Source organism: Lolium rigidum, chromosome 6 (assembly GCF_022539505.1).
Source record: "Lolium rigidum isolate FL_2022 chromosome 6, APGP_CSIRO_Lrig_0.1, whole genome shotgun sequence".
Taxonomy (NCBI): Eukaryota; Viridiplantae; Streptophyta; class Magnoliopsida; order Poales; family Poaceae; genus Lolium; species Lolium rigidum.
In genome coordinates this window covers 318,919,348-318,930,410 of record NC_061513.1, presented here as the reverse complement: position 1 = coordinate 318,930,410, position 11,063 = coordinate 318,919,348, and the positions used below count along the sequence as shown (strand labels likewise).

The 11,063-nt window shown below is 45.8% G+C and overlaps 1 pseudogene; it reads right to left on the bottom strand.

Moving 5' to 3' along the window:
• Positions 1–7,330: 7,330 nt before the first annotated feature.
• Positions 7,331–8,468, bottom strand: LOC124664669 (annotated as a pseudogene).
• Between the last annotated feature and the right edge of the window lie 2,595 nt (positions 8,469–11,063).

Below are 11,063 nucleotides of genomic sequence, written 5' to 3'. Positions count from 1 at the left end.
GTAGGCTCAGATCTTCATTATTCTCATCTTCTCGTGGCTCTTCATTTGGTTGAGACATTTCCACATCATCTTCTTCATTATTATTATTTGCGGTTTCAGCATCAGAAATAGATACATCATTTTCTTGTTCTTCATAATTTTCATTAACTTCACTTTCATTGGGAGATTCTCCTGCAAAAGATTTCTTCTTAAGAGTCTCTTTCTCTTTTCTCTCTCGATGTCCCTCGGGATAATCAGGATCCCGAGTGTCGGAGCCTCCCCTAGTGTTAACTTCACAAACCTGCCTCTTCTCAACAATAAGATTATCGTATAATTTGTTTTGAAGAGAGATCATTTGCTCCACATGATTATTCATCATTTTGCAATGCTTAAGAGTCATCTTAACAGAATCTACACAAGAACTTACCCTTTCATGAAGCACTTTGTTTTTTTAGAGTTCTCTATTATATCCCTATCAATATCATGGTCAAAAGCTTTTTGAGAATAAAGTCATCTAAATGATCAACATAGGGTATTTCAGTCTGAGGTGATACCTTTCCATCACCTTCATTAAAACATATAGCATGGACTTGGATAGGAAAACACGGTTCATCAATAGGGAACTTGAAACCCATTTCAGAAAGTTCCTTCAAGTGAGAAGTTTTAATACCCCTGTCTTTAATAAACCTTGAAGCTTCTTTCATGTCTTCATTAAATAATTTATAAATACCTCTCTTGTCATGGATCATTTCAATTTTCTCTTCCTCTTCAATATGCCAATCATGATGATTATGAGTAATATTGTTCAATAATACTGTTATGTGCCTGAAAATATTACCTACAACACTATCTAGATAAGATATAGATCTTTCAGTTAGTCCATTGTAAAATATATCAAGCAACTCATTATGTTTAAAACCATGAGCAGGGCATCTCCTCTCAAGGGCATAATATCTCCCCCAAGCTTGAGGAAAACTCACCTCCTTACTTTGTAGAAAAAGGCTTAGCCGTAAAAAACTACTAGCAGCGCACCACTTTTTTGGTGGGTGCTCCACTAGTAGGCAACTTAGCAGTGATGTACCTGGTGAGGAGTGTGCCACCACTAAGTTTAACCATGGGTTTGACCCACCCCTATACATAGCAATGGCGCACCATGTAGAGGTGTGCCACTGCTCGAGGTGCGCCACTGCTATTTGAGGTAGCAGTGGCACACCTCTACATGGTGCGCCATTGCTATGTATTGGGGGATGATGGAAACGTTTGGGCATCACTTAGCAGTGGTGCACCATGCTTGGTGCACCACTGCTAAGTGGTGCCCAAACATTTCCACCACCACCTCCCTCTGGGAACGCCTTTTTCAGTTTTGAAAAAAATAAAAGAAAATTATAGAAATTCCAAAAATTTAAATCCTTCGAGATGCCCGTGTGTTATGCCATCAAGATTTAGTGAAAATTGTAAAACATGAATTTAGAAATATTATGAAAAATGGCGTCATGTTTCGGTAAAACGGGATTTCTGGTTGCATACGACCTCCGATGAAAATCTTTTTTATATGAAAATGTATCTACGCGAAACTTCTTATTCAAATTCAAGAACCTACAGTTGTTTAGACAAAAAAATGGATTCGGCTTTAGATTTCAGGCAGAATTTTCAAAGAAACAAGAAAAAAATAGCAGTGGTGCACCCATGCATTGGTGCGCCACTTGCTAAGTTCCTGCCTCCAAAATTTGAAATGGTCGACTGCAGTTTACTTTTATCCCCACCCTCCTCCTCCACTCCGGCCTCCTCCTCCATTTCCTCTTCCTCTACTACTCCAACTTCTTCCTCCTCCTCCTCCAATCCAGCCTCCTCCTCCATTTCCTCTTCCTCTACTCCTACTACAACTTCTTCCTCCTCCTCCTCCACATCCTCCTCTACTCCGGCCAACTCCTCCACTCCGACCTCCTCCACATCCTTCTCTTCCATTGCCCCTCCTCCACCTTCTCCAACTACGGCTATCTCCTCCTCCTCCTCGCCTCCTTCTTCTCCTCCACTCCTCCTCCTTCTCAACCTTCACCTACTCCAACCACCTCCTCCTCCTCCGAGTCCTCCTCCTCACCTCCTTCTTCTCCCCCACTCCTCCTCCTCCTCCTCAACCTCAACATCCATCCTCACCGACAGCCACATCCTCACCGACAGCTAGGCTATGAGCATGAACATGAACATGAAAAATAATTCGGACATTAAAAACGAGAAAAATAACGATAAAAAATCAAAAAAATGTGCCAGATCCAGATTGGGATCCAGATTTCAAAATTTAGCAGTGGCACACCTACTTTTTGTCTAGTGGTGCACCTCTCACTTTTAGCAGTGGCGCACCGTGGAGCTAGTAGTGGCGCACTACGTGATGCGCCACTTCTAAGCCGGATAGCAATGGTGCACCACTTGTGCGCCACTTGCTAGCAGGTTAACGTGGCGCACCACTGGTGCACCATTGATAGCCAAAAGTTGTCCGCCACTAATTAGTATTTTTATAGTAGGGTGTGCAAACTTACTAATTTCAGCAATCATGGTATGTATTTTACTAGAAAGGAAATATATATTATAGAACAAGTATATACACGCCTCTTTTCTAGTGATTGACTTTGGAGCTAATGAGTTATACCATGATTTTGCTTTTCCTCCTAAAGAGAAAGGATACAATTTCAAGAAGTAATAGCCTTGTTGGATTTTAGTTTTCCCAAATAGGGAACATAGATCATTAAGATTTGTTAAGTGTTCATAGGGTATTATTCTTCTTTACCATAGAACTTAGATTCTTCAACCCTTTTTATTATTTCAGAGTCAATAGTAAACTCATAATCTCCATCTTTAATGTATATTGCAGGTGCATAAGTTTTACTAGCCACATGGAATAACTCTCCTAAACAAGTGTACAGACTAGTATCAAATTTATCCAAATCATCTAAATCAAGGTTCATGATAGCTTCTGTAAAATCAATATCTTCTTCAGAAGGTGTTGATTTAGAGCTAGTTGCAATATCATTTTCATTATAAATTTCATCTTCATCATATTCAGATTCTATATCATCATTGGACAAAGACAAGATAGATCATGTGTCCCCTCTTTATCCTTGTCATCATCTAACAAAATTTTTTAAGTACTAGGAGACATCCTAGACAATGGTGAACTTGTTAGGACAATAGTTTTCTTTTTAGTAGCAATAGTAGTTGCAGCATTAGGTGAAAAGTGTGACCTAGAAGGCAAATCCGTACCTCTCCTTGTAGTGGAAGGTACAATAACCTTGTTTACAGAATCCTTATCCTTTCCCATGGTGAGAAACAAACAAGTGCATCAAGTAAATGATAACAAGTGCTCCTACCAATAAAACTAGGATCCCGGCAACGGGGCCATAAAATGTTTAGATGCCCACAAGTGTATGCGTCATCGTGGTGAACAAACAGATGCCATGGGTATGCTTAAGTTGGGACCAATGTGCCCCGGGGGATCCGGAGGAGGGGAGATGGAAGAACACACACACACACGACACAAGGTTTATCCAGGTTCAGGGCCCTCGTGAGGAGGTAAAACCTCTACTCCTGCCTGTCTGCGATGTATAGAGCAGTATCTGAGAGCTAAAATGGTGCTCCTTGAGCTGTTTGGCGAGAGGTTGAAGATGAAGTGTTATCGCTGAGGGGGAGACTGAGAAAAACTAGAGAACTATCGGATCGTCCCGTGCAAGGGAATCCTGCCTCTCCTTATATATAGGGGGGTGATACGTGCATTTTGCATCATCATTATTGTTACATATATGATTAGTTTTCATTGTTATTTGCCATCATACATCATTATCTATGCATTTTTAGTCGATTTTCGGGACTTTCCTACAAAGTCTCCTTCATTGGTATTTAATTCCTGGGAGGTAGAAACTCCTTTTTCGTATTTTATTTGTTTCAGAACTTTCTGGATCGCTAAAAATCGTGAAAAAAATACATCATCAGTATTTCACGCGGAGAAGGACTGTTGGCGAAAGAATCACGCGAGGGAAGCCACGAGGGTCGAACGGACCCAGCTGGCGGGCCCAAACATACATGGCGCGCCACCCGAGGTCGTTCGCACCTCGGGCATCGTTTCGGACCTCTTTTATACCAGAAGTTCTGTTTCGCCTAAAAACCTAAGTCATATTTTCCCGAGATTAATTGAGGCGGCGGCAGAGACGAAAGTGCTCTCCTACTCCGTGAGAGGGTAGGTCCTGCTGCACCGGTGCCTTCGGTAAAGGGAAAATCGATGCCATCGACATCCCCACTCCTCCTTGGCTTGGGAGGAGGCATCTCCATCAATATCTCCATCAACACCATTATCACCACCATCTCCATCTACGAGATCGACGTCATCCTTCTAATAGTTTGTGTTGAATTGAACCCCGAATATTGTTTTTTGTGCTATTGCATGTTTGTGATTGGTACTTTGTTATTATTTAGTGGGCAGATTATATATTCAAATTATGCTGTAATCAGTATGCCTCTAGTCCATATCATGTTTGACATTTGTGAGTAGTAGGGCATATGATGATGCGGCTATGATTCTATATGATGTTCAATGAGTATTTGCTCAAGTTTTCTATCTTTTGTGTTGTTCTGTGATGGTTTTGTGCAAACGTATATTACTTTACGTATATGGGCTCATAGGGATGCACTTTAGTGTAATGTATTAGTGTTGAAAGAGTCAGAATGACGAAACCGTCTTCCAATACTATGGGTTGCATTAAAGGGGTTTATGTCAAGGACCCCTGATCTTATGGTTATGATAGGATATTTATGTCTTAATGATTCCTATACTTACTCATGGCTCTAGAACCCATCATAAAAGGTGTATTTACACATATTTGAAAGTTAACCAGCCGAAGAACAGTCTAGGGCAAAAGCACAATAGGCGACGCCATAAACAAATTTTCAAAGAGGGCAGCGCTATACTTCCCTTTTCGAAAAAAGAGGCGGCGTGTATTTACACATATTTGAAAGTTAACCAGCCGAAGAACAGTCTAGGGCAAAAGCACAATAGGCGACGCCATAAACAAATTTTCAAAGAGGGCAGCGCTATACTTCCCTTTTCGAAAAAAGAGGCGGCGCCATAGATCTGATCCTCCTCGATATGGAGGATCTCCATCCACGAATCATCTTTTTTGTATCCTAAGAGCATCTTCAGCCGCGTCTCCCAAACCGTCCCCCAAAGCGCGCCGGATCGAGCGTTTGGGGGACGTCGCTCCCCAGCCGCGTCCCCCAAACGTCGCCCCCAAATGAATATTGGTGCACGCAAATAAAGGTTTTCATTCAAATTTGATTATATATTACAAAGTTTGAATGAAAACGGCTACATTTCATCTAAACCTAGCCTACTGACTGCCCGGCGGTGCGTTCGACGGTCCCACCCCGTCGTCGCCTGCCCTCCGCTGCAACTCTTGCTGCGCGCGCCGCCTCTCCGTGCGTAGGGCGGTGGCCGAGACGCCGCTGCTCCGGCAGCGCGTCATCGTCCGCCCTACCCTCGCTGCGCCACCTGGAGGGAGAGCTCGACGGCGCGACGAATCTGCGCCTCTTAGCGGGCACGGGCGGCGTCCTGGAGCTTCTTCTCTGACTCAAAGGACTCGACGAGCGCGCGTTGCTGATCGGCCGTCTCATCCGGGTGCGGCCCGTCATCGTCGGACCACTCCAACTCCTCGTCGTCGTTGTCCTCCACCTCGGTCTCCTCCTCCGCCTCGGCCACCTCCTCCTCCTCCGCCTCGGCCTCCTCCTCCACATCCATTGGCGCCTCCATCATCGCCGCCGCCAACTCGTCTGCCCGCCTCCCGCAGATCGCCGCCAGCGCCGCCTCCCGCTGCTGACGCTTCTTCGCCGCCAGTTGTTGCTAGCACTTGATCGAGTCCCGCCGCCGGCGCTCGATCGCCTCCCGTCGTTCACGGTACAGCGCCTCTCGCTCCTCGCGCTGGCGCCGGTGCTCATCAACCCACCGTCGGCTCATCTCCTCCGTCCGGCGCCGCCACGCCTCTTCTGCAGTCGAGGCGTCGAACGCCGCAACGGTGTCCACCAGCGCCTCCTCGTGCCACGCTGCTCGCCGCCGCGGTCTCGTCGGGCTGCGGGTCCGGGGGCGTAGAACACCGCTATATCCGCCGCATGCGCCTCCTCACGCTGGCCGGCGGGCTCTGCTGCTCGAGTGCCTCCCGCTGCTGCCGACGATGTGCACGCCAATTCTCCATCTCTCACCGCCGCCGCTCTTCCCGGCGGCGGCGACATCGATGCCGAGCTGCGATTCCGGTGGTGGAGGTGGTCTTTGGAGGAGACGACGGTGGAGAGGAACCGGCCATCGCCGGGGCGGCTCGTCATTGCGCATTGGTGGTGGAGGAGACGGTGGTGGAGCGACGAGGGTTGTGTTTGTGGCGGAGAAAGGGGTGACGGCGGCTGTGGTGGCTGCCATTGAGCCGGGAGGGCCTTTTATAGACGCCGACGTCGGGAAGAAAGCGCGGGAAGAGGCGAGAAGAGGCGGGAAGAAAGCGCGGGAACGGGCGGTGGCGTGCGAACACCGGCGACGCGTGGAGGCTCGGCAGCACCGACGAGACGTCTCGCCTGCCCCTCCGTCGCCATTAAGGCAAAGATGTCGTCGTGTGTCACTGCGCGCGAATAACTTCCGCCGCGAGGTAGGCGATGGTTAGGTCCAAACTTGAATGAGTCGCTGATGCGTCGGGCCCGTGTCGCTTCGCCTCGCTTTTCGTTGTGTCCGGCATGCCCGGTGCGTCCCCTGTGGGACGGGGACGGGCTCGGGACGCCGGACACCGTATCGGCCGCGCCAGACAAAAATCGGCTTTGAGGACACGGCTGGAACGGTTTTTTTGTCCGGCGCATCTCAAATAGCTTTGGGGGATGCTGTGGGGACACTGGAGATGCTCTAATCGCTGAGAAAAACCGCTGCCTTCCGGACGTGCTAGCTAGTTGGTTACTTTTCGTTTTGATAATCTTGACGAGAAGATAATGAAAACGGCCACCTAATTCAGTTTTACACTTCATCGCTTTGCTGAAGCTTTTGTATTGTAAGTTCGTACCAGTTTTCTTTTTGGCAACCATTTTTGTCATCAATTAAGAGGCCTTACATATCCGTTTATTCAAGCAACCACTGAAATTTCAAATTAACCGTGTGACTCTGCATCAGAAGATCTCGAGCAATCTGCATGTACAGTCATACTACAGCACATACACAGTGTAAAACCCTGTGCCACGTAGATACAGTGAACTGCACCTCCTAGCTCACAGCACCACCAGCAGTTTCACACCTCAAATCTCTCACAATATGTGGCGATCCAAAAATGCCAGAAGTAACCATCATCTACATGGACAAGATGGAGCAATGTGATTACAGAATCCTATGTATCTTGCTCTGCAATCCTAATGGTGGACTACTGGTAATGCTGCTGTTGCCATACACCATGTCCGGAGAAGCGACCTTGGCCAGGGCCTGCCACAACGCCTCCTTCAGAGCCCTGAGTCCAGCACCGCTTGCACAGCCTTCCTCCTCCCTGCACAGCGTGAAGACATGCCGCACCCTACCTCCAAGTGAAGTCAGCTCGGCTCTCACCATCCTCAGCCCCAAACCGTGGAGCGTCCGGAGGAGCCCGGCGAGCAGGCCCGGTTGGTCATCGCAGCTCACCGAGGCCTTGATGTACATACCGCTGTTGGCACCGTCGGAGACGACGTAGCATTCGACAGAGACCTCGTCCGTGTCCAACGGGATCGGTGGCGTAAGCTGGGTGGCTTCACTTGCTCTCCTCTTCAGTTGCTTCACCTGGTCCACCACTCTGGCTAACAGGGTGGCCTTGTCCATCTGCAGTGCACAAGTGAAGAAACATATTGCTACAAGTCATAAACCGTAGGGTGGAGAGTCTGAAGAATTGCGAACACTTGTGTGCGTAAAGGTTATGGCTTTACTGCAAGTTTCAATGTTCTCCATATATTATGTCTGACACTGACAGAAAGGCAGATCAAGATTATCATTTCGAACTTCCTAACAAAAGCTAGTTTCTAGAACAAGGAAAAAGGTGACCAGTTACACACACTAATAATCATTGTCCAACTGAGATTTTTTTTCTGGTTAATGCTAGCTTGACAACACAGATGAAATGGCCAAGATACAACTGAAAAATGCTTCACAACTGAAGAGCACGAGCAAGCATGGCGACGCAAACCTGCTTGGTGTCAGGGATCATTCTCCTGAGCGCGGCCAGGTGAGCGTTGATCCTCTCGCGGCGCCGGCGCTCGGCCTCGCTGTGGATCTTCAGAGCCCTCGCCTCCGTTGCGCTCCTCTCCGACCCCGTCGATGACGACAATGGCATTTCCGGCGGCGCAGAGGGAGGCGCCGCAGAGCCGGCCGGCCGTGGTAGCAGAACTGGGCCTCCGTGCGCCGTAGGATCACGCTCGTCGTACGGCCGCAGCCTTTTTTCTTCTTGCAGGCACGCGGATAGCATCATCTTACACTCTCTGGGCAAGGAAGAGTGTAATGATGAAACACAAGAAGAAGAGGAAGTGGGAGTGCGACGAAGAAGCAAGTAGATAGGCGACTTACAAATAATTAGTGCAACGGCGTCTTGTCACCACATTCTCTTCGTATAGGACGGATGGCAGATGATGTGTTTGTGTGTAACTGTGGGATGATCGATATGGTCAGCTTATGTGTGAACGAGGTGTTCTGCATCTGCCAACTACCCTACGTATGTTTTTTTATAATAGGCGTTTTATTACTTATAGAAAGCAATTATACTCGGCCTCTGCATAGCTAAGATATACACAACCATTTAAAAAGTCTTAAGAATCTGGAGTGCTAAAAAAGACGAATTACATATCAGACATTCACAAATATATAACGCCTATGGTGAAAGCGGAAGCTCAATCCGTAGATTATGCTGCCACCCATGTAGGGAAAAAGTATCCTTCGTCGTGTCCTCCAACCGTGTAAAGACCTCCGTAAATAGGTCGCGGTTCTCCACCTTCACGAATGGAGCATAGCGGTACATAGATAACATGTAAGAGAGAACAATTCTTATCATTAAAAACTTTGTCATTTCTACACAGCCATAGGGACCATATAATGACAAGTTCCCCCACCCTAATAAACGTTATAAATCTATGATCAATACCATGAAGCCAATTATCAAAGATATTAGCCACACTAGTCGTGGATACAGATCAGAAGCTACTTGGATGCATGATCATATAGACCTGGCAAAACGACATTGGAAGAACAAGTATTTGATCCTTTCATTGTGTTGACAAAAAAAACACTGCATACTCCCATGACAATTGCGTTTACAAAGATTATCTTTGATTAGGATTACTCCTCGACGCAAATACCAGCCAAAAATCTTAATTTTGAGCGGTATTTTCATCTTCCAAATCTTCTTGTTTTTATCAACTGGTATTTCCGGTTGGATAATGGTATTGTACAATGAACTTACAGAGAATTTTCCATTGGATTGTAAGTTCCAACGAAATTCATCTTGCCCTTCAAACAGCTGGATAGATTCCAAACGTAGCAGTAAAGCATTTCATGCAAGAAGTCTCGGACGGATTAAATCTCGTCTAAACGTCACTATCGGAGGTGAGGTTGCCATTACTAATGCAATGGTATCACTTTTGCGACGAACAATGTTGTATATCGCCGGATATTGTTCAGAGAGAGGCATATTTCCTAGCCATGTATCCTCCCAGAACCGTATATGCGATCCTTAATAGTGAAAGTACCATATATGAAGAAAAAAATTCTTCGTTGCCATTAGGCCGAGTTCAAAAATGCGAGTCTCCCGATTTTCAAAGGATCTAGGATAGCGCTTTGTGGTCGATGTACTTTCTTCTAAATATGGTCTACCATACGCCAACTTCGGTTAGCAGCGTGTAAAGCCACTTACCAAATAAGGACGAGTTCTTGACTTCAAAGTCGTGAACTCCTAGCCCACCCATATCTCTGGGTCGGCATATGACGGACCACTTGACCAGTCGATAGTTTTTTTTCACTATTTCCTTGATAAAAAAAAATCTCGATCTATAATAATCAAGCTTGTGTAATACACTTTTTGGCCAAATGAAGAAGGATATCATATACAGTACCATATTGGTAAGTACTGCATTAATGAGAATCAGTCTTCCTCCAAGGGATAGCATTTTACATTTCCAACTACCAAGTCTCTTGTGAAGTCTTATGTATGTCGTTTTCTCACACGTAGAATAATGTACGAGAAATTTTCTTTTATTGATTGGCATGGATTTGGCCAAGGGATGAGGTAGCATATGTGAAAAAACAAGGGTAGATCCCTTATAAATTTTGGAGACGTAGATCAGTCGACTATAAATTAGAGAGATTCTTGGTCGACATGTGAGCAGCCAAGAACATGGGAAAAGTCAAGTCACTCAAAAATAATAAATAGAATGGAGGAAAAATAGCTTAGATTTTTGTAATTTTAAATTTATAATTATTTTAAAAATTCAAAAACAATTCTAATATATATATACATAGAAACAAAAATTTATTTTTTCTACATTCTAGTTGTTATGCTTACGTGATCTACAAAATGTCAAGTTCAAAAATTATGTGGTGTGAGAGATACGAAAATGGGAAGTTGTTTAAGAGGAAATTAAGAGCTAGCACAGATCTTGATGCAGTATAGACAATATAGATAGAGGTGCGCTCTGAGCACCTGCTCTGAAAATCCTCTCTCCACACGGAAAGCAGATCATAGAATTCTTCCTCTATCTGGCTGCTCCACCGCCAAAACGCCATGCGAATCCTCGACTAGATAGTTATCCGTACAGTGTGTATGACCGGGAGAGACGGCAATCCAGATCGAGATACATATGGATAAATGTATAGGATTGATGCACTAGCTAAGTTTATTATAGAATCTATTTTTTTATTTTTAATACGCCCCTGCGCCCACCACCTCCTCCCGCACCAACACGACCACAACCGGCTATGTACTGGTAATGGCCTTGGACGCCTCCGATCTTCGTCAACCTCGTTGACACTAACGACGAGGAGTAGGCTGCCATTGCGCGAACCCTAGATAGGGTTT